Here is a 22,127-nt window from a genome sequence, read left to right on the forward strand (position 1 = left end):
AACAAACATACACACAACTCAAGCACACCAAAATAAATAATCCACACACATACACTTCACGAAACCCTACACTAAACCAGACATACACCATTAGCTACCCACTTACCTTAACCCAACCATAACCCTAAGGTCCCTAACTATCGCACACTCACCTTACCCGCTCCCTAACCCTAACTCACCTACCCCACCCTAACCCTCACGTCCACACAATTGCACATTTATCTGACCCACGCCCTAACTCTAACTTACTTAACCCGCCCCTAACCCTAAAGTCTGTCACTACCGCACACTCACCTCACCCGCGCCCTAACCCTAAATTCCCTAATGCACACTCACCTTAACCCAGTCCATTCACTCACTTACCTGAACCCAGTCTGTAACCTCCTTTTGCTCACTTCCCTAAACCTGGTCTGTAACCATTGCACCACACTGCTGTAAATAGCGAAGGCACAAACCACCAAAATCTTACCCTAGGTAAAATTTCGATGTTCCGAGGCTTCGCTATTCTCAGCTTTTGCACTAAAGGTTTTGATATTATAACATTCAAAGTTTTTGAACTTCAATGTTATAATATAGACCCATTACAAACATGTTAAGGGTACAGATAGCAGACAGAAACACATGTTTTGTTCTTCCGTTGTCATTTGCTAGTCAGTACATGCAGATTTTGCTGCCTAATGTGGGACCTGACCTTAACACCTTTTTCAGTGAGTGCTTAACACTTATTAAGATTGGGTCATGTGTTATTCTGGCATTTAATTGCTTTGTCTTTTTCTGAATATCAGTATGTTGTCAGTGCACTCCATTCACTACATTATTGTTTATGTCAACTGGGAAGCCACTGTGATAACTTGTGTTTCCTTGTGTGACACATTTAGAGTATTTGACATATTGGTGTCAGTAATAATAAAGTGTGTATTTCCCTGTGTGACATGGATTTAGACTATTTGGCATTTCGTGTTAGTATTACAGTATACCTGCAAATGATTCCCATCCATCAAGATTTTTATCTGCTTCTGAACTTGTATTTTCTGGTTCCTTTTTCCCTCTTATTTCCCAAGTTCCTTATTTAACTTTAATGCTGCCAACAATTATGAGACAAGTTAATGTCAGGTATCTTTTTTAAAACTTTCTTCTCTTGCATTTTATGCTTTCCTAGTTTCCTTCTATGTAACTAATCTACCCCAGCAATTACTCCAACTTTTGTTAAGTAACATCTGTCTATGAAACTACCTTTATGACATTATGCAACTCATTACATTGTGATGTGTGTGTGTGTGTGTGTGTGTGTGCGTGTGTGTGTGTGTGTGTGCGTGTGTGTGCGTGTGTGTGTGTGTGTGTGTGTGTGTGTGTGTGTGTGTGTGTGTGTGTGTGCGTGCGTGCGTGCATGTGTGTGTGTGTGTGTGTGTGTGTGTGTGTGTGTGTGTTATACCTATCAACTTTCCCTGAATTTTCAGAATGTCCCTGATTTTGCTTCATATTTTTCCCTGCCCCTCATAAAAGTTTTGAATTTCTGGTAAATCACTGATGGTTTCATAATTCTTATTATTCAGAAAATGCAGGAAGAAAGAAGCTGAGTTATTACAGAAGGGAAAAGTCAAGCATCCAGCAAGTCACAGAGTGAACTGGACCATGGCAAGAAATCAGTCGTCAGGTCCTGAGGGAGTAGAACTTAATACATAGCATAGATAAGGTTTTTTTTCTTAACTGACCAGGAGAAGTGAGCAGGCATCCATTCCATCCCCAAGTTGCAAAGGAAACAGAGGTCTATTATGAGGAGATTTCTGTTATGATGGGAGATCAGGTTATGCTGCCTGATATTTCCTAAAATAAAAAAGGATAGACTCAAGCAAATAAGGAAGAGGCTCCTTAGATGGCCTCACTAAATCATAGAGCATTTAGTAGGTGTTATCTGACATTGTCAGATGTACCTCTGTAAGGGCTGTCCCCATTCTCTCAGTAAGTGTGGAGCACACAGGGGACACACTCAGCCTGGGGTTTGGTTGTCTCTATCTGTCTCCTCCAGGTCCCCAATAAGTATCTCCACTGCCAGAGCTGTAGGGTTAAGTCCTCAGCCAACTGTCCAAGCCAAATCTTCCAGCATTCTCACTGTGAAACCAGTGTTTCGTGTCCTTGCTCCAAGTACCTGACATACACACTCTTTGAGATTTAATTTTCACACACAGGCACACACCTGGGAGAGGCTGATACTCTCAAAACCTAAATATTTTTCTAAAAGGACCAGCCAAAATGAGAAGTTTAAATATATTTAATAATAAATATTAAGATAACAAGAGAATACTAAATATCTGTTTACAGTAAACACCAGAGTTTGAGCCACAAAAAATATTAAAAATAACATCAATGGAAAGTTTCACATAGTTGTACAAAAACAGTACTTAGCTAGTCTCCCTATCTATTCCTGATTGACTAAAAGAATTGCTGTTCCTACTTACTGAATAGAGCAAGGCAAGACAGGTGAGTGTTCCTTGTTGTTAGATCTAAGACAAAATACAGAATGTTCTTGAGACTTCAGTCTCCTCTCATATTAAAACAATATTTCTGTACAGCATGTCATCACATACATCTGCTCATCTGACTCTGTTTCTGCACTATCTCCCATGACTGGATGCTGTCAGGGTTTAGCACCTTTGTGTTGCCATACACACAGATAAAGCATTGCTCAGATGTGGTGCAGCTGCTGGAAACATTAAAACCATTCCATCCTTCCTACAGGAACTACAACCTATTCTCTAGTATAGACATTGCATCTCTGTCTCCATTCAAAACTGTGGGATAACATCTTTATGGCTTAATCCATAAAGTAATTTAATTTCAAAAATATTTTTCAAAATCAAGTGGATTAACCGTTTCCCTCCTAGTATATGCTGTTACAATGTATACATTCAATTCAGTTGCAATAATACATGTACATTTCTTTTCCTTCCAGCAGGGCACACTTTTGATGCATTCTAACACAAGCAAACTTCACAAATGCATTTTCAGCACAGCATCTGTACAAATCAGTTTGATATACAAATGAAATATAATTATTTATGAAATTTCAGCTAGCTGTCCTGGCATATGTTACACATCCATTGCCCAAATTCTCCTGGCATGGCTGGCAGTACTTCCTATCATCACAGTTATAACTGCTCATTAATCTTTTTTTATACACCTTTATTGAATTATCATTTGTGACATAGGCACATTTACATTAATATAAAATTAATTAAATTGTATTAACAAGTTAATATTAACAAGCGTTATGCCTCACATATATTTCTATATATCATATAACCTAAGCAACATTACACTGCTCATTAATCTTCACCTTCAAAAGTACAATTCTCCTGACTTCCAGTACAGGTGGATATGCTTTAGTTTGCCTTTAACTCATCGCCACCCCTTCCTCCCTACCATTTCAATTTTATGATGTTTGAGTGCATTGCAAGTAGAATAATCTGGTCCCTCTCACCTGGACACATTACTAATGGTAAAAAGTTACTTGACTGACCAGTTTGTTGACCAAAAAGAAGGTACTTAATAAAAAAGAGAGAAGGAACAATCAAATGCAGCTAAAAGACACAACTCCTGTGGAGATTAACCATCAACAATGCAAATAGATAATAGCAACAAAAAATTGATTTATTAATGATGGAGTTTCAGAAAATGAATACCACTTTGCTTGAATACATATAGAACAGTCTCTAAGATAAATGATATTAAGCAATCCTTTAGAGACCATTCTAATAAATGTGGAGCAGCTTTGGTATTGCTGAACAATGAAATGACACTTGACTGTACTAAAGTCAAGTTCATAGATCTGGAAGACCATAACAGGTGCAAAAATATAAGATTGATTGGTCTGTCAGAATGGACAGAGAAAAATTAATGTATCAGGTATGCTAAACAGAAGCTGTTTGAGTGTTGTGATAGACTCAGACAGGACATCCTTATTGAACAAGCTGAATGAGTGCTCTTGCCAGCTGCACAGAAGGGAAGATTCCTTAGGCCATTCCTAGTAAGATTTGCTACATACTAGATTAAGGAGAAACTTACCAGCTTTTTGGGCACCAGGTAAAATCGGCATTGCCAATGGTAGCAAAGTATGGGCTGACAATGATTACTCTTATAGAACACATACCTATCAAGCAGCTTTTAGGCAAGTGCTTGTTATCGGCAAAAGGAATAAATGGAGATGTAGGCTTTTTTACCCATTCTGGCTTCCTGGAGGATCCTGTACTTTTGTTTCAGCAGAAGAAGCCATGTTAAAAAGCTTTGTTTTTAGCAGAATGTGCATAGGCATGGCCAGCTTAAACAGACTCATTTGTTTCTTCCCCTTTAGTTGCTGAGGGAAATATGCAAAACATTTGGAACATTTTCCTTTGCTTAAAAGCCAGATGATTTAAAGGCAGGTAATGATACTAATGGCAAACTCAAGGAGGACACTTGGTATGTTCACAGATACATGAAGGTGAACATTAGACTGACCAATGTAAAAGAAGTGAGAGCTAAGATGTTGTGTATTATGCTACATTAAGTATGGTATGCCATACTTATCTGAACATTCACTAAGTTGGTAGACTTGGAAAATATCTTATTGAGTTGGAAGGGGATAAGAAGGCTGGTCAGTCATTAGTTTCACTCGTGAAGTAGGACAGTTTGGACATTTTTTAAACTTCTCACAAACTACTCCTTCTTGGGATAAAATGTCACTCAAGTTGCTCAGCCTTATAAATGGACATTTCCTCCTCCTTTGGTGCTATATTATATTTGTAAACACTTGTAGTTTAAAGTGTTTTTTTTTATTTGCAAACAAACAATTTATTTTGATGTATGTTTTAAAATAAAATGTTATATAGTTTATGATAGATAAGTATAAAATGTACAATGGTTTGCTGCATGTCATTCACTGTGGACATGTGGGCAAAGCAAAATCAAATAACTGTAGTGGATACAATGTTATGGGACAATGAAGTGGTGACATAAAAACTGTGGAAGGTGAATGGAGAATTTATTTTAGTAAAAATAGGATACTTATGTATGCTAAGCAATTGAAGCCTCACATCATGGTCCTACAAGAAAGTCATTTACATAGTCAGGAACAATATAAATTGGAAGAATACTTATACCATAATTTTTTGTAGCTACTCAGAGGGGAGGTGAAAAGAAGTAGTCATTTTAATTAGAAAACGGGTCATGTTTGGGTCATAATAGCATTTATCTCACCAGAAGGCAACTTTATTGATGTTAAGGGCTTATTACAAGGAATGTTGACAACATTTTTCAGTATTTACATTTCTCTGTGTACTACAGCCAGGGATTTTTACCAGTATGGATAGGGAATGGGTAGAATTTCAGGGTGGCTATGCAATTTATGGTGAGAATTGTAACACTCCCCAGGATTTAATAAAATCCTTGTAGGCACCATGTAGAGCCTACACAGAATGTATCCATGTACATGGTCATGGCCCCCCTCAGCAGCGGCCCACACATATGGTGCACTGCCGAGGGAGAGATGAGGAACACAGATATTGGATCAGTATAGGCAGAGGTGTAGCAGCCAACCGTGGCTGTAGATGATGTTGAGACTCCCTGCAATGGTCCCCGCCACTGTAGCAATGGCAGTGTGTCAAACATTGAATGTGAAAATGTTACGATGTTCTATAATGTCCTGTGTTTTTTTTATTTTTTTTTCTTAAAAAAAATGCATGTTTGCACAGAAAGAAGCAATGCCAAGCTGTGCTCACATATAGACAGCAGACACCTGCCAGACAACTAAAAATAGAAACTGGATGTAATTAATTATTTATTTATAGGTGTGTTTAAGTGTGCTTGCACAGTGCAGTGCTAAGCACTGCCAACAGGTAGCTCAGTGATATATATGTGAAGGTATAGCAGATTTCTCAATACCAGTGTAGCTAAATGGGTAGAGTTACAGCTTTATGTGTAGTTGGTCCAGGATTTGAATACATAGAAGAGAAAACATGTATGTATTTTTGTTGTACACGTTATAAATACAATTTTAAAATATGGCTCTGCTGCACTCTGCTGCACCCTGCCATGTTCTGCTCAACTGTGCTAAAACCTAAGCACCACATAAACATGGTAATGGCTGTCAATGTTTGTGCAGTGCTCAGCTTTGCTTAAACCATGATTGTGCATGTTTGCACATTGCTCAGCTCTGCTTGGCTGGTTTGCCCACTGCTAAGCAATGCTGCACTTTTTTGAATGGTGTTCAGTGATATGTTAGGGTGGGAAAACAGCCTATATTAAGCAGAATAGGTGGGAATCTGCATTATTCCCTGGAGTCTTATCTACTGCAGATATGGCTGGCAGTGCAGGAGAAGGTGCACACTTTCAGGTGCAGAGGTGGGGCATTCTGGAATCCAGGGTCATGGTTGGACTCCTTGTTAAAAACCATGATGATAGACTGCTATAGGGCATTTCCAGTGCTCAGAGTGTAAGGCAAAGGCCTGGGACCAGTTGGCCAAAGGACTCAGCAGTGTTACTGGTATACATGTGTACAGGTGAGCAGTGTTATCACCACCATGATGACCTGAAAAGGTGAAAAAGTGGAACCTTGGACACCTGGTTCCAAGAAGCAAGAGCAAGGGGTACCCCACAAGTATGTAAGTATGTTTTCTGCTGTCTTAACAAAATGTAAGCTGAATGTTTGTAAAACTGGTATGCATAATGGTCTGCTTCTCCCCAATAGCTGCAGCTGAGAGGGCTCACAATGTCAAGTCCCATGCTGAACACTTGGCCAGATTGCACCATGAGTATGGTGAGTACGGATGTAATATGCTAACTGTAGTGCAATAAGCAAGAAAGAGTAAAGCATTAACTACAATAAAGTATATACAATAAAGTCTGTAGTGCAATAAATGTGGAATTAGAGCTGTATTGCAATAAATGAATAATAACAACTATAGTCCAATAAAAACAAGAAACAATATCAATAACAGCAAGAAAAATGGTGTACATCAGGATTGTCTTGTCATAGGTTCATAGGTAGGTTTATAGGTAGGTACTAGGCTATCAGCCCTAGGGCCCATACAAGCCTAGCCAAAAAATGTACCCTGGCTTTCGCCACCCAAGAAAATTATTTTCCTGTGCCCCTGTCGAGCAGATCCACAGAAGTGATCCCCGGGGTGAATTTCCCATTTCCCATCCAGTCATCAAGACTTTTCTTGAAGAGTGCTAATGAGGAGCTCTGTTTGACATAGATAGGTAGTCTGTTCCAGAGTATGGGAAGTCTCTGGGACAGGAATCTATCCCTCCAGCATGTTCTGTTTATTGTGGTGACAAGGTTAAGGTCCCTAGAGCGTGTAGCTCGGAAGGATTAGGATTTTTTTAAGTGGAGCATGTCCAACAGCTCTGGGTTTGACATAGCTTTGTATGTTAGGCAGAGATCGCCCCCTGAGTAGACGATATGCGATGGAGTAAAGCTGTAGTTTTTTGAGACGGTCTGCATAGGGCATATGTTTGAGGCCAGTAATCCTCTTTGTGAGGTATTTCTGTGGTCTTTCCAGTTGTTGTAGATGTCTTGTGAGGTACATACCAAAAGGGGCATTGTACTCTATAATGGGTCAATGAGTGATGAGTAGAGGGGAACAATGACCTCTTTTTTTCTGGATGAGAAACCTTTTGTGATGAGATGAGCCACATAGAAGGATTTCCTGACCACTGTGGCGATGTGATTATCAAAGGAGAGACTACTGTCCACCTGTGTCCCAAGGTCTCTTATCACATTTTCATTAAGTAGACTACCAGCTATGTGGTAGTTCATGGGTACAGAGTTTTTACCAAAGGGGATGACAATACACTTTTTGGCATTGAGCTTCAGGCCATGGCTTTGACACCAGGTATCTGTCTCATTGAGGCCCTTTTGTAGTTTGTCCACATCATTAGGAGTTTCGATTATGGCTCCTAGTTTGCAGTCATCTGCACACTTTGTTAGCCAAAGACCTTCTGTGTTGGCCTACACTTCAGAGAAGTAGATACCAAACAGGAGAGGACCCAAGACTGAACCCTGTGGTACTCCACTTGTCACTGGTCTGATGTTGGATTTGGAATCTGCTACTTTCACAGTGTGGGTTTTGTCCGTGAGCCAGTTGGCAACCCATCTTGTGACACAGGGATTTATACCTAGTTTAGTGAGCTTATCTATAATTCCAGAGTGGGGGATGGTGTCAAAAGCCTTGGCGAGATCTAGATAAGCTGTGTGAACCATTTTACCCTCATCTATGGCTTTGGTGACTGCTTCAAAGAAGTCAATCAGGTTTAGGAGACATGATCTGCCTTTTACAAATCCAAACTGAGTAGGGTCCAGAGTTTGGAGATTACCAATTTCTTTGTTTATGAGTTACATGATGATACGTTCCATGGCCTTGCAGACCAGGCTCGTCAGGCTAATGGGGCGGTAGTTCCCGGGGTCCGTCGTGGCTCCCCCTTTGTGGAGTGGGATAACTGTCACGGTGCGCCATTCAGTGGGTACAAAGCCTGAGGTGAGGCTATGATTGAACATGGTACTTAGGTAGGGTGCCAGTTCATTCTGTAGTTCGTGTAGAACGCAGCCTCGGATATTGTCAGGCCCCATGGATGCTGTGTTCTTGGCTTTGGAGAGTGTGTTTTTTACCTGTGCAGCCGTGATTATAGGAACTTTGCATTCTTCAGGTATAGAGATGGGCCCTCTAGGGGGTGAGAGGGGGGGTAAAGTTAGCACTGAACCTATCTGCTAGGATGTTGGCAATATCAGTTGGTTCTGTATATTTAGTGCCATTATGCTGTAACTCAGAGCAGATCTGAGTGTTCCCATTTAGATTCTTGACATAGCTATAGAGTGCTTTGTGGTTGTCTTTAGAGTCAGTGGCAATTTTGTTTTCATAACTAGCTTTGGAGGATTTTATGAGGGATCTCAGCTTCTTACTGAAGTTGACCAGGGAGTTCCTGCAGTCAATAACCATTGCAGTAGAGCTGTATGCATTGAGTCTGTAAGGTAAGATTGCTGCAGTCAAATATAACACAGTATTAGCTGTAGAATGCAAATATAATGGCTGCAAACTGTATTGCTTAAACTTATAGTATTGTTCAAGGCTGTTTCAAGGCCAATATCTGTCACATAATGCTCTGTCATCCGCAGACTGCAGATAATAAAGGTATATGGATGAGTTAGCCCACTCCATGAGCTGATATTGTTTGTTGACTTCAGAGATATTTCAAACCACTAACAGTAAAAGGTGTACACCTGCATTGCTGATACTGAAATAAAGCTTACATACTATCTGCGTTATGCTTGTATTCCATGTATGTCTATTCTACTGTCACTGCAGTCTAGTATAACACGGTAGTAGTACTACCAAGTCATAGTATGTTTGCAGGTGAGCTCAAGGCAAATATCAGTAATTCAGTAATCAGTAGTCACTCCATAGCTCAGTCTGTTAAATGCCCTGTAAATAGTATATTTTGCCACACACAGTCCAGGGTTCAAATCCAGTGGTATGTAGCAGTAAATGTTACAGTAGCAGTCATGTAATGCTCACAATTTCTCTCTCCACAGGAACTACAGGTAAATGGGTGAGGTAGCCCATATTATGAGTAGCTAATAGTGTGTTTAGATTTCACAGGCTGTTAAAATCAATAGCAAGAATGTGTTCATCAGCAATGTTCAGTCAAAAATAAAGTTGTGTAATCCTGGTATGGCTGTGTTTCTAGAATGTCTGTTCATAGTTGCTGCAGACAATTAATACAGAGGTCCCGAACCACCAGACCACAGACCAGTACCAGGCCTTAGATCATTTGGTATTGGGTCATGAGGTATGGAGTGAAACAAAAAAGTGAATGTGTGTATGAGTGTGTTTAGGTGTCTGAGTGTGTGACTGAATGCATGCATGAAAGTAGAAGAGTCCTTGTGCGTGTATTTGTGTGTATATGTATCAGTTTGCATGTGTGGGTGAATGTGTGCATGAAAGCAAAAGATACTGTGTGTGTGTGTGAGAGATTGGATGAGTGAGAGCAATGTGTGAGTGAATGCAGGTATGAATGAGGAAGTGACTGTGTGTGCATGAGATTGGGAGAGCGAGAGCAATGTGTGACTGAATGCAGGTATGAATGAGGAAGTGACTGTGTGTGTGAGATTGGGAGAGAGTGAGAGCAATATGTGAGTGAATGAGTACATGAATGCAAAATGAGACTGTGTGTGTGTGTGTGTGTGTGTGTGTGTGTGTGTGTGTGTGTGTGTGTGTGTGTGTGTGTGTATGTTTCTGTCGGCATGTGTGAGTGAATGCCTGCATGAAAGCAGAAGTGACTGTGTGTGTGAGTGAATGCCTGCATGAAAGCAGAAGAGACAGTGTGTGTGTGTGTGTGTGTGTGTGTGTGTGTGTGTGTGTGTGTGTGTGTGTGTGTGTGTGTGTGTGTGTGTGTGTGTGTGTGTGTGTGTCAGGGAGAGAGAAAGAGTGAGAGAGTGAAGAGTGAGAGTGATCCCTGGCAGCAGCAACAGCAATGAGGTTTGGATACCTCTTGACTATACCACTTAACTTCTCGCACAATAAGTCTGGACATATATCTCTCAACCTCTTAGATCAAGAAATCTGGATAAAACCAAAATAAAGGGGGGGGACAAATTTTCAAAAATAGAGGCACTTTTAAGTACTGCTCTTACAAACTTAGAAAGTAGATAGAAATACAGGTTTTGCATTAGCATGACTTTTTCTGAATGGTATGAAGTATGTAATTCAACTGTCTGTCATTATTTTCTGAATTCCAACCTCAATGATCTGTTAGTGATTATCCAGAAAACAACAATTTCACGAGAAAAAGACCACAAATATGAGGCAAAAATTTGGGCATTCTGTGAAAATCTGTACAGTTGAGAGATATGCTGGACAGAGCCCAATAATAGGGACAGTTTTTAAATTTTGCTCTTATAAACTTAAAGTCAGTAAGGTTGTCATTAGGTATATGTACCTCTCAGCCATAGTTGATCAGTGTTATGCTGTTAAGCAGAAAGTGCACTTTTTTCTGGTAATTATTTCCAATTGTCTTTTTATTGTACTTTGGAGGCTTTCTCTCTGGGTTTTGACTGAAAATGAACTTCTAGTTCAGTTGGGCCTCCCCATTAAACAAATGTCAAATAAATAAATAAATAAATATTATGCACTTTATTATGTGCGTGCAAGGGCCAGTTCGTGGAAAATTGTCTTACATGAAACTGGTCCTTGGTGCAAAAAAGGTTGGAGACCCCTGAATTAATACATTCTATGCAGATGTTCCCTGCAGTCACAGCTATTGGGTTCTATTAACATGCCTGCCACTCAAGACATGACAGCTAGTTAGTGTCTGTACTTTACACATGCATGTCTCTCAAGTGCTACGATTTCACATACTATAATTACTATTACGTAATCCATCTGTCACAGGATTACCATGGAAATGATTACTTGGATTGCAAAGTATTACCAACTCAGCCCACAGAACAACTTGGTAGTTATATAGGTCCACCTGATGTGCAAGTATTCTGTGTAGTTGTGTACCTGCAGTTATTAGTGCTTGGCCCATAGTGTCCCATGCAAACAGCTTGAGAGGTATGTACATGCTACATCAGCTATAGGAGACTTGTAGTCACTGTACACATAAAGAAAATACAGACCTGTAGAGCAAATAGTAGTACTGTTGTCAGGGATATGACCTGCAATGTCACTAATGGACTGTTTTTCTCTCTCTCCTGACCCCTTATCTTTATTTATTATTGTTATTCATTGGTTATGGTTTACTATTAACATACATTGTTACATTAACTGTATTTTGGAACATGTGTTTTATTATTGTTATGTATTATTATGGTTGTATATTAATGTATCTTGTTAAATTACCTATTTTATTGGCCTTATGCTGTAACTGTTACTGGCATGCTATTAACATACTCACTGGTCTGTTATTTAATGTTGTGTTACACATAATATGCATTGATATGTAACTGGGTTATTTCCAATTGTGCAATGCTGCTATTACTAACAATGATTTGTTCATAAATAACCTATACTTATTGCTATGCCTCAATTACCACAGCACATCAAGGTAGGCTGGTTCTGGCTGATCTGACTACCTTGCCTCAACCAGCCATGGCACCGGGTCCCAGCATGTCTGAGGCCCCGACCGGTGGTGCCCCCTCTGCTGCCCCTGCACTATCGGTGGCATCAGGTAGGACTGTCTCAGGGGACAGGTCCTGGCATCCCCATGGGAGCAGTGGTAGAGGGGCTGATTTCACCCAGGCTCAACTGCTGGTCATGGTTCGCAGGATTATTCATCATAGCTATGAACACCACCTGTGCCAGATTGAGGGCATGCTGGCCAACCTGGTGGGGCAGCCTCTTCCTGGTGCCAACCTCCAGCACAGCAACCTTCGAGGCAGTGAAGGAGCAGTGCTGAAAGTCCCATGGGTGGGAACGTGAGTCACGCTGCTACCGTCTAGGGGCACATTGGACTCAGATTCCACAACACCCTCCCATCCAAGGTGTTCACCCCCTTCATGTGTCACACACCACCCCTGTCTGCTGTCTTGCCTGTCTTGCCTGTTTGCAAATGCACCCTCTCCTACCCAACTTACCTCCCCCACACATACCTATGTCCCCTACCCAACATTCCACTCTAAAAAAAAAAACATTGTCCCATATATAGGTCTCCATTTTGCACATGTCTATTGGACACAAATAATTTGGTCTAATTGGCTTGACAATGCAGTTATGTTGTCCTCACCCCTCTGTTTCTCTCTTGGGTAGAGAGTGCAAACACATGTACTGTCAAAGTACACAGCTGTTCCGATACAGGAAATGGATAGCTATGTTTTTTTTCCTACACCCTTCCTGCACATCCCTACTTGCCTTTCACTATGTTTTTTCCCCTGCTTGCCCCCCATTTCATCACTCTCCTATCACCCCCTTTTTCTTTTCTTTATTTTTTTTTAGCACAGAGCTGCACTGCATGCCATGCTGTGCAGCTGCACTTAGCTCAGCTAAATATAGCTTTAAAGATTAAATGTGTTTATAACATTGTCAGACGCATGTACAAAATAAACACCTCTGCCAAGTTTTGAACCCCAGCACATCACACCTACAGCACACCACATTAACCCACCACACCACACAAATCTGGAATAAAACAGGTGTTTTCATCAAAACATAGTGATTGCCACTTACAGTCATTAGGTGTGTCTCAGCAGAGCTGCACGCCATGCTGCACCATGCAAACTGGAATTAAAAACTAATGGGAAATATGGGAGTGTACCTTGGACTCTGGTACAATAATATACCACTAGACAGCCAAAGACATAATGGATGCAAATGAGGCCTATCACTACATGGCCCATTGATGGCAGACATATGCAACATAGGGACATAGGGACATCTGACTCAAATAGCTGTTCTGTAAGCAGCAGTGCTCAACAGGGCACAGTCCTAGGTCATCTACTGCTTGGACTGCATGTCATCACAGTGCACGTGGGTACTGACTGACTGTGGCTAACAATGTTGGCTGCTGCCTGCTACTTGTGAGCACTCTCACACAGTCACTGTGTTATGGCGGTGTCTTGCATGACGTTATTACAAATACACGCCTGGTGACATAGTAATTGCCATAAACCCCAATCAAATATATATGTACTATCCTTTCCATCAGGAAGATGTATATGTTCCTGGTTAGTGGCACAGCAGTCCCTACATGTGATGTATGTACTTAGGGGTGATAGGTACCCACACAGTTCCAGCCACACAGGTGGATGACTCATGCGCCACACATCAACATGTCTGTTCAGTGGTATAGCAGGAATCATATGGCATAGCTGCGGCCACAGTCACAGGTAGATGACATACCCATACCCTCCATATACTTTTCCATCAGCATGTCACTATCTGACTACAACGGCAATGTGTTGATGTACCTTTTCAAATTGTAGTAGCACTTGTAGACAACAGTATGGCCCGTCACAGGGTCACATCACATCTTTAGTGTGTGCTCACTGCTATTCATCTGCAATGCATGTCAGTGCCAACTGTGCCATTCAGAGTTCTCATAGGTGATATGTGCCATGCATACAGGACAATATGTGACCCTGATTGATTGCATATGCTGCCTATCTCTAGGAAGCATAGAAGATGGATTAGTCACTCTAAGGACATTAACCCACTATGTGATGTTAGTAGGACATGCTTGTTGGAGACATTTATGTAGCAGACATAATGCACCCTTGACAAAGAACCTCCCTACTAGTACGGTACAGAGATCACCTCAGTGCACCTCTGCACATGCCATCTGTATGACTGGCTGGTTGAATGTCATCTCAACACTGGGGATGTGGCTGCATCTCTTGTGGACTTTGGCAATATGTGCTGTTTGTGTGATGAGGGGTAGCAATGCCTCCAATTATGATGGCTGTATGACCATCATACTACTGACATGCACACCTCCTATTGCTCTATGACATGATGTACAATGCTGTCACAGTCTGACATGCACTTATGCTCCACTCACTGCATACAGGACACGTCATGGGTCACACATAGTGCATGTTGGCTGCATGTACAGTGAAACACATACCTATGTAGTGGTACACACTACAGGCAACAATACCAGATGCACACACCACAACTCATGTCTGCTAGAACTATCCATGTAGGATAGATAATGCTTGTTGATATCAGCAGGCCATGTTGTGGTCAGTTGTTTGGGAGGCCACATCACCCGCAGCCAGTAAAATAATGCAAAACCATATCGATGTGTACATTACAAAAGTTATCTTATGTAGGTGGTATGGATATACACACACAAACACACACACACACACACACACACACACACACACACACACACACACACACACACACACACACACACCAAGTTGGCTGCTGTGAGATTAAAACCCCTACCAATTTATTGTTATACATTATAGGTGACAGTACTTATCGCATGTGCCACAAAGTTCATCTAGTGTTAGTGCTCTTAAGGTGGATGACAGCAGGCCTTGAAGATGAAGGCAATTTAGAGGCCAGCAACTAGTTACAGGGCCAAAAGGTGCATAACCACTGCCCAGGGATAGCCCATAAGAGGATGTCTATACTGCTGCAAGAGAATACATTTGCACACCAACATACAGAGTTGGTTCATATGAATTTAGAACCCCTACCTAGCTACTGTTACATACTATAACTTGCAGTATTTATTGCATGTGCCACAGAGTTTATGTGATGTTAGACTGTCAGCCAGCACTCTTAAGATGGACAGCATCAGCAGGCCTTGTAGAGGAGGGCAATTTAGAGGTAACAGCTAGTTACAGGGCCAAAAGGTGTAAAACCATTGCCTGGGTATAGCCCATAAGGGCATGTGCATAGTGCTACAAAGGGATATACTTACACACTCACAGAGAGCTGGCTGATGTGAGAGTAGAACCCCTACCTATCTACAAATGCACACTATAGCTCACAGTACTTATTGCATATGCCAGAGGTTATGTCTGCTACATATGTGATTACAGGCACAGTACTTGTGGAGTATGTAAAGTAGCCTTGTGTTGGACACCATGTGTGGCCTGCAGAGTGATACTGTTTGGTACTGTTATTGTATCTAGTGCCCTAGGAGTGGGATACCTGTTAATATCCCTATGTGTGTAGAGTTACCAGTATGGCCATATGTGTCTGGTTGCAGTTAGCTAGGCAAACATGTGGCCAGGTACAATTTGGCCTGTCCAAGGCATATGTTGAAACCATTATATATTACACCCCCTGCTCACCTGTGTCTGTCTGCATGGTGACATTCCGCAGGCACAAGGGTCTGTGGGTGAGTGGATTATGTACTGTTGTGACCTTGGTTCAGTTCCTTTGGGCAATGTGTGAGTCCAGATAACCTCAGCATTCCAATAATATGTGCGGAAATTCATACATCCCCATATGTATATATATATATATATATATATATATATATATATATATATATATATATATATATATATATAAATGTCTATAACAGGCATGCCTCCATAAATGTTACTGTGTTTGTACATTATGTATATGTGTTATATAGATATATGTGGAGAGTCTATGTATCATTATATATATATATATATATATATATATATATATCGGTATTATATGTATTTGGGGTACATACTGATAGATACACTAATCACATGAGAGGGGGATAGGGACAGACAGATATGTATACATAGCTGTCTGTACAGGCGTATTTCCACATAGCAGGTCTTTGTGATGAAGATTCAACAGAATTGCACTCAAGTTAGCTAAGTGTAGGAGCATGCCCGGTGAGACTGTCAGTACTTACAAGGTGACTCCAGACCAGAGCTACCTGTACTCCAGTCTGGGATTTTGTATGCTACAGACATTGGAAGCTGCACTTGTTTTCACAGTATAGTACTTCCGTGAAATTGCCCATGGCATTCCTTGGCTTTAAGCTGTACTTAATATGTGGCTGGGGTACATAATGTAACACCACACACAGGGTGACAGTCTTTATACCTCTTACTGTACATGTTTTTGCAGAATGTCCAGCATTTTGCCCCATATGTCTGGCTTGTTCCTCATATGTTTCTGGTGTTCTGGTAAACTATTGTATAATGCAGTCACTGAATAGTAAAAACTACAGACACATTTAAGTGACAAACTTTACATCCTGCATAATCCTGTTCTGATGCAACCCACTAATATAATAGTCACCTTCTAAGTTAGTGAGAGCATATGTAACGTCCGTCTGTATTTTTGGCCCTTTGTTCCCCCCATTCTCTCTGACTTTGTCAAGCTTTCTTGCAGTAACAGATTGAGGGTTATGGCAGTCTGCGGGAATACCACCATACAGCAACCTCACATGCAAAAGATGTGTATGCTGTCAGACTCAAACCATCAACACCTTCCCCCATGCTAAAATCCCTAGCCCACTGAGCCACACCAGCTGCCAGACAGAGATGTGTCGTTTATCGCAGAATCAATAACATACAGGCATACATTGTCATTCCTGCATTATGTGAGACATACGTGTGCTCAGATTCTATGTCACAAACCTGAGATTGTCTGGTCTGCTGATATATCATTGCTGACTTACTGTTACAGCAGTTGTATGGGAACACTGATGTGTTGGGGCTGGGGGACAACCAGCCAATGATCTGCTGGTATAGACAGTTGTGCAACTGTCTTGTGACCACACTATGTGCTATCTCCCTTGAATAATGTTGTGGATTTTCCAGCCATGTGGTCTAGTGAATATTATGGAGCACATACTATTGGAGCGGGTACTTATTTTCCCATGTGGCTGTTAGATCTGTTCGAGTAGCCCAGTAGCCCACTATATTCCTTACATACATGCTGCAGGTCCATACATATGCTGCCATATTCTAGTACTCCTTACAAGTGGTGTATAGGTGAGTGACTCACCTTGCAAATCCAGCAGTTGACAAACCTGTAGTTCAGGGCTGACTCTGTCTGATGCATGCAGTACACAGCCAATACATGGTTAGGTACAGGTTGTGTGGGCAGCCTGGCATCTTTTTTAGTATATGTATGTGAGTCAGAGTAAGGTGTCAGTCCTTAGGGCCCTAGGTTGTCAGTGCATGTGTGATAGATTGTCTCTTGGCTAAGGCCAGGGGATACTGAGCACACCTACATCTGCCTACAGGGACATCCTCAGGGGGTTCCTCCTCCCAGTCCTCCAATGGGTGTGGCTGTGGAGACCTAGGCACTGGTGGGAGGCTGAGTATCCCTTTCCTTTGCTGATCTTGCTGCAGCTGTTTCCGCAGGATCATATTGTGTAGCATGGCACATACTGTGGACATCTTTGCACATGTGGCTGGAGAGTACTGCAGGGCTACACCATATATAAAGGTACCAGAACTGTGACTTCAGCAGCCCAAATACATGCTATATGATGTCCCTAATTTCTGTGTATGCCTCATTATGGCATTCTTCTGTGGGTGTGTGTGCATTTCTGATGGGTGTCGTCATCCAAGGTTCCAGTGCTTAGCCAGAATCTCCCCAGTAAATGGCCATGCAAGTTGTCTCCCATAGCAAACATCTGGTACAGCTGTGATGCAGGCCAGATATGGGAGTTGTGATAACTGCCAGGGCTGCCAGCACACACATTCATGTGCACACAACCTGGCAGTTGATGGAGTGATACCTCTTATGGTTGACATAGATTCTACCCTCCTCACCGGATGGTGCTTTGAGTGAAATCTATGGCACCCAGTACCTCATGGTAGTGTGCTAAATGTTAAAAGTGTTGCATACTGTTGGCCCTTACCTCAGGGATGAGGGGAAAATAAATGTGCTCACTGGCATGTGGTAGCATGGCATTCAGGAACTGGTGGAGTAGCCTGGATGATGCTGATGCCTGTGAGACCCCCATCATCTCCCCAGTTGGTTTTTGTAGCTAGTATCCTAAAAGCTACACATACCTTTGTTTCCACAGGGATGAGTTCTCCTCTGTTGGCTCTGGGTCTGACTTGAAGGCAGCAGAGCTCAGTGAGTTCTTGTATGTCTATGCCCACCCTGTAGCACTCTGCAATCTCCAGCCCATGTAGCTCCTGGAAGGTTACCCTCAGTCTGAACACTCTTCTCCTTCTCAGTCTAGGCCTATTGTCATCAACAGCAGCATTGACATCAGCATCTAGTACAGACAGATGTAGCAGACCTGCAGCAGCCCCTAGTATTCATTCAGTTAAAAATCCCAGGTCTGTACTCCACTGGTGCAGAATATTGGGTGAAATCAGACTGTAGGGTGTATTCAACCTTTATAGTGCTCTGCTGTAGGTGCAATCTGTGTAACTGGCTACCTATGATGCATTCCACCTGCCAAGTACATCATTAAGGACTTTTAATGGTCCTAGTTTAAGTGAAATGGGAGTTATCAGTAATTAATATATCATTGGGTTTCTCAGCCAATTTTTTTTGACAGCCTTCCTCACTCAGCACAGTGGTGCACCACACAAACACATGGAAACAAGTGCCATGAAGTCAAACAAAGCTCAGCAGTCACTGTACACACCCCCATGAAAGTTCATGCTCAGCATGGCGATGCACCGTGCAAGCATGCAGAAACACATGGAAACATGCACCGTAAAGGTAAACAAAGCTTAGCAGTAACTGTAACACACCCCTGCTCAGCATGGCAGCACACTGAGCAAACAGACATAGTTGAGCTCCAGTGAGCTTACAAGTCCTCAGACACACCCCCTTTGATGTCAGCTACCTCTTCTGTGGACACAAACATGGTTTTCTGCCTACACGGAAGGGATATGTAGACACAGATAGCTATTTTTGCTATTCAGTAACCCCACCTCATTTGCACTGGGATTCATGCACACAACCTGGAAACTAGACGGTTCCAGGCCCTGCCTCATTAACAGCAGCACCATTCCACCATTGTAGATACTCCACACAGGGTCCTATAATACATTTTTGCCACATACTATTAAATTTGTTTTTTCCACTATTTTTGTTTTTCATAAAAGCATGTTTGCACACTGCGGCACACCATGCAAATATACCCAGATCATTAAAAAAAACCTTATTTTAACTTATTTCCTTTACATTTTTGGACACACTGTTGATAGTTATGCTCATATTTGTATGTGCTATGCCATTTCTGTCCATCTACATACATTTTTACAGCCTCTGTTCCCCTGTCTAAAATCCTGTACACTAAATTTTTCCATGTACACTACAGACACTGACATTGGGTTTTCAGGGCTGCCTATCTGCTTGCTGGATCGCTCTATCTCCCTCATTTGCATGAAATTCACCTGCACATGAGGTGATTTGCATGCCACGGATACTTTTGTGTCGGTGCGTGTGTGTGCGCGCCGCCCAGCTGTGTTTACTGAATTGCATATCTGCTTACTTTTTGTGTAAGCAGCTTGCCATGATGCCTACATGGTAAAAGAGACTGTGTAGGCTTTTTAAATCCCCCCCCCACTATTTATATGAATGAAGAAGTAAACTCAGACTCTTGGGTATTTTTATTATCCTCACATGGTAAGTTTTTAAAAATGTTTGGTGGTTTTGTAAGAATAATAGACTTACATCAGAGGCTAAGGCTTTCAGCTTCTCTCTACATTTGTTTTTCATATAGGTTGTCCTCATATTCCATGACCGATTATTGTTGTATTATAAGACAATATGCATTTTTAGTTAGGAAGATGACTTATCAACCAATACACATTTTGGATCATATCCCAGTACTTCTGGAATCCATGCAAAGTCAGGACTACAGAGAAAGGTTCTGGAAATTAAAGCTGTATTACTGTATTGGCCTGGATTGTGACAGAGAATATAAGAACTGTCTCAAGCAATGGGGGGATTTGCACATCTCTATTGGCTAGCGATGAGATAAGAGGAAAGAATCTCTCAGGGATGTTTGGAGAACATATACTAGGCACTTCTTGAAGAGTAAGGACTTTGTCATTTGGATCCTGTGGATAATAATGTGAGAGAAATATAGATATTAAAACCAAAATTAAGGCTCTCCTTCACCACAAAGTGGAATGGGCAGAGACATGTTTGAAGTTAAATTTCTTTGATGATTCTGAAGTTAAATTTCTTTGATAACTCCCCAAGGACCCAATGATTTTTAGATTTACATCTTCTGAGTCAAGTGATGGAGAGACTGATTCCCAAAGTAGCAGTGCCTGGAAGCAGAGATGCTCTCATTTCCTCTGTCAGGGCTTTAGAACAATTTAACATTCATGTTCATTGTACAAAGGTAATCCTTCTAGCATGTTTATCCAAGCAGAAATCAGGCAATGTCTTACTTAATGGCAGTTATTATCCTTCTTTGATGAGCACAAGAATTTGTTGATGGCCCTGATAAGAACAGAAGAGGTACATACAATGCTTGTCAAGCTTACAACTGGCAAATCACTGGGGCCTAATGGCCTTACAATAGAGGTTTATAAATGGAGTTCAAGGAAGTTTACTACTGCTTTTATTAAACTGTCCAGTGATGCTCAGTGTGATGGAGATCCTCCTGCTTTTTGAAGACATGCAATTATTTCTCTAACACTGAAACCAAAGATCCTATGCAAATCGCTTTCTATAGGCCCTTGTCTGTACTCATGATTACAAACTATTCATGGCCATTATGGCAAATAGCTTGGTCTTATGTCTATTTATTTTAGTAAATCCTGATCAGACAGGCTTTGTTCCTAGGTGCAACACCACTGACAACTTTCTAAATAATATTTTATTAATTAAACATGTGAATTGGCTCAAAGTTTCCCTGCTCTGGGATAGTCTAGATGCTGAGAGGGTGTCTGATGGGATTAGTTGTAAATACCTTTTTTGGGGGTACTGGAACACACGGCCTTCCATGGCCATTTCATGGATGTCTTATTTAAAATATGCAGGGGTTCAACAGCCAAGATTAAATTACATAGCAGGTTTCACCTTTGCCTTTTCACTCTCGGGGGGGGGGGGTGAAGCAGGATTGCTTGCTATCTGTATTTCTTTTTGCATTATATTTAGAACCCTTAGTGTCAGAACTAAGGACAGACACTATCATTGGACATCACTGCTCTGGCCATTGTGCTATATGCCGATGACATGTAATTGTGCTATATGCTAATGGCATGTTACTGTATCTTATCAATCCAGAGAAAGACCTTCCTTGGTTATTTGAAATATTAAACCACTTTGGAATGCTATCAGAATATAAAGTTAATGTACAAAAAAACTGAGGCTGTTAAGTTACCTTGTATTAATTAATGAACATCCTATCACTAGGTGGAAGAGGATCCTAATATCAATACTGGGTGGCTGCCAGGTCTTTATGAAAGTCTAAAAGCAGGCCATTGAGCTACAAATAGTTGACTTTCTAAATTCCTGGCTGAAGTCCTGCAAGTAGTGATTCAAACTATGAATAAACATAATCTGGATCAATGGAAGACTGCTCTTCTTCCCATAGAATACCCCCTTCTTTAAATTATCTCTCACTGGAAGATTGATGTTCTCACAGGCAATGTCAGTGTATGAAATACTGGGCAGAACTCTCAGTGAAAGTGAACATGCTGACTTGGGAAGGTTTCTTGTAGCAGTTTTGCACAGACAAACACAGAAGGAACCTAATTAATT

The sequence above is a fragment of the Protopterus annectens genome, chromosome 8.part0 (assembly GCF_019279795.1).
Source record: "Protopterus annectens isolate FY-2018-M chromosome 8.part0, PAN1.0, whole genome shotgun sequence".
NCBI lineage: Eukaryota > Metazoa > Chordata > Ceratodontiformes > Protopteridae > Protopterus > Protopterus annectens.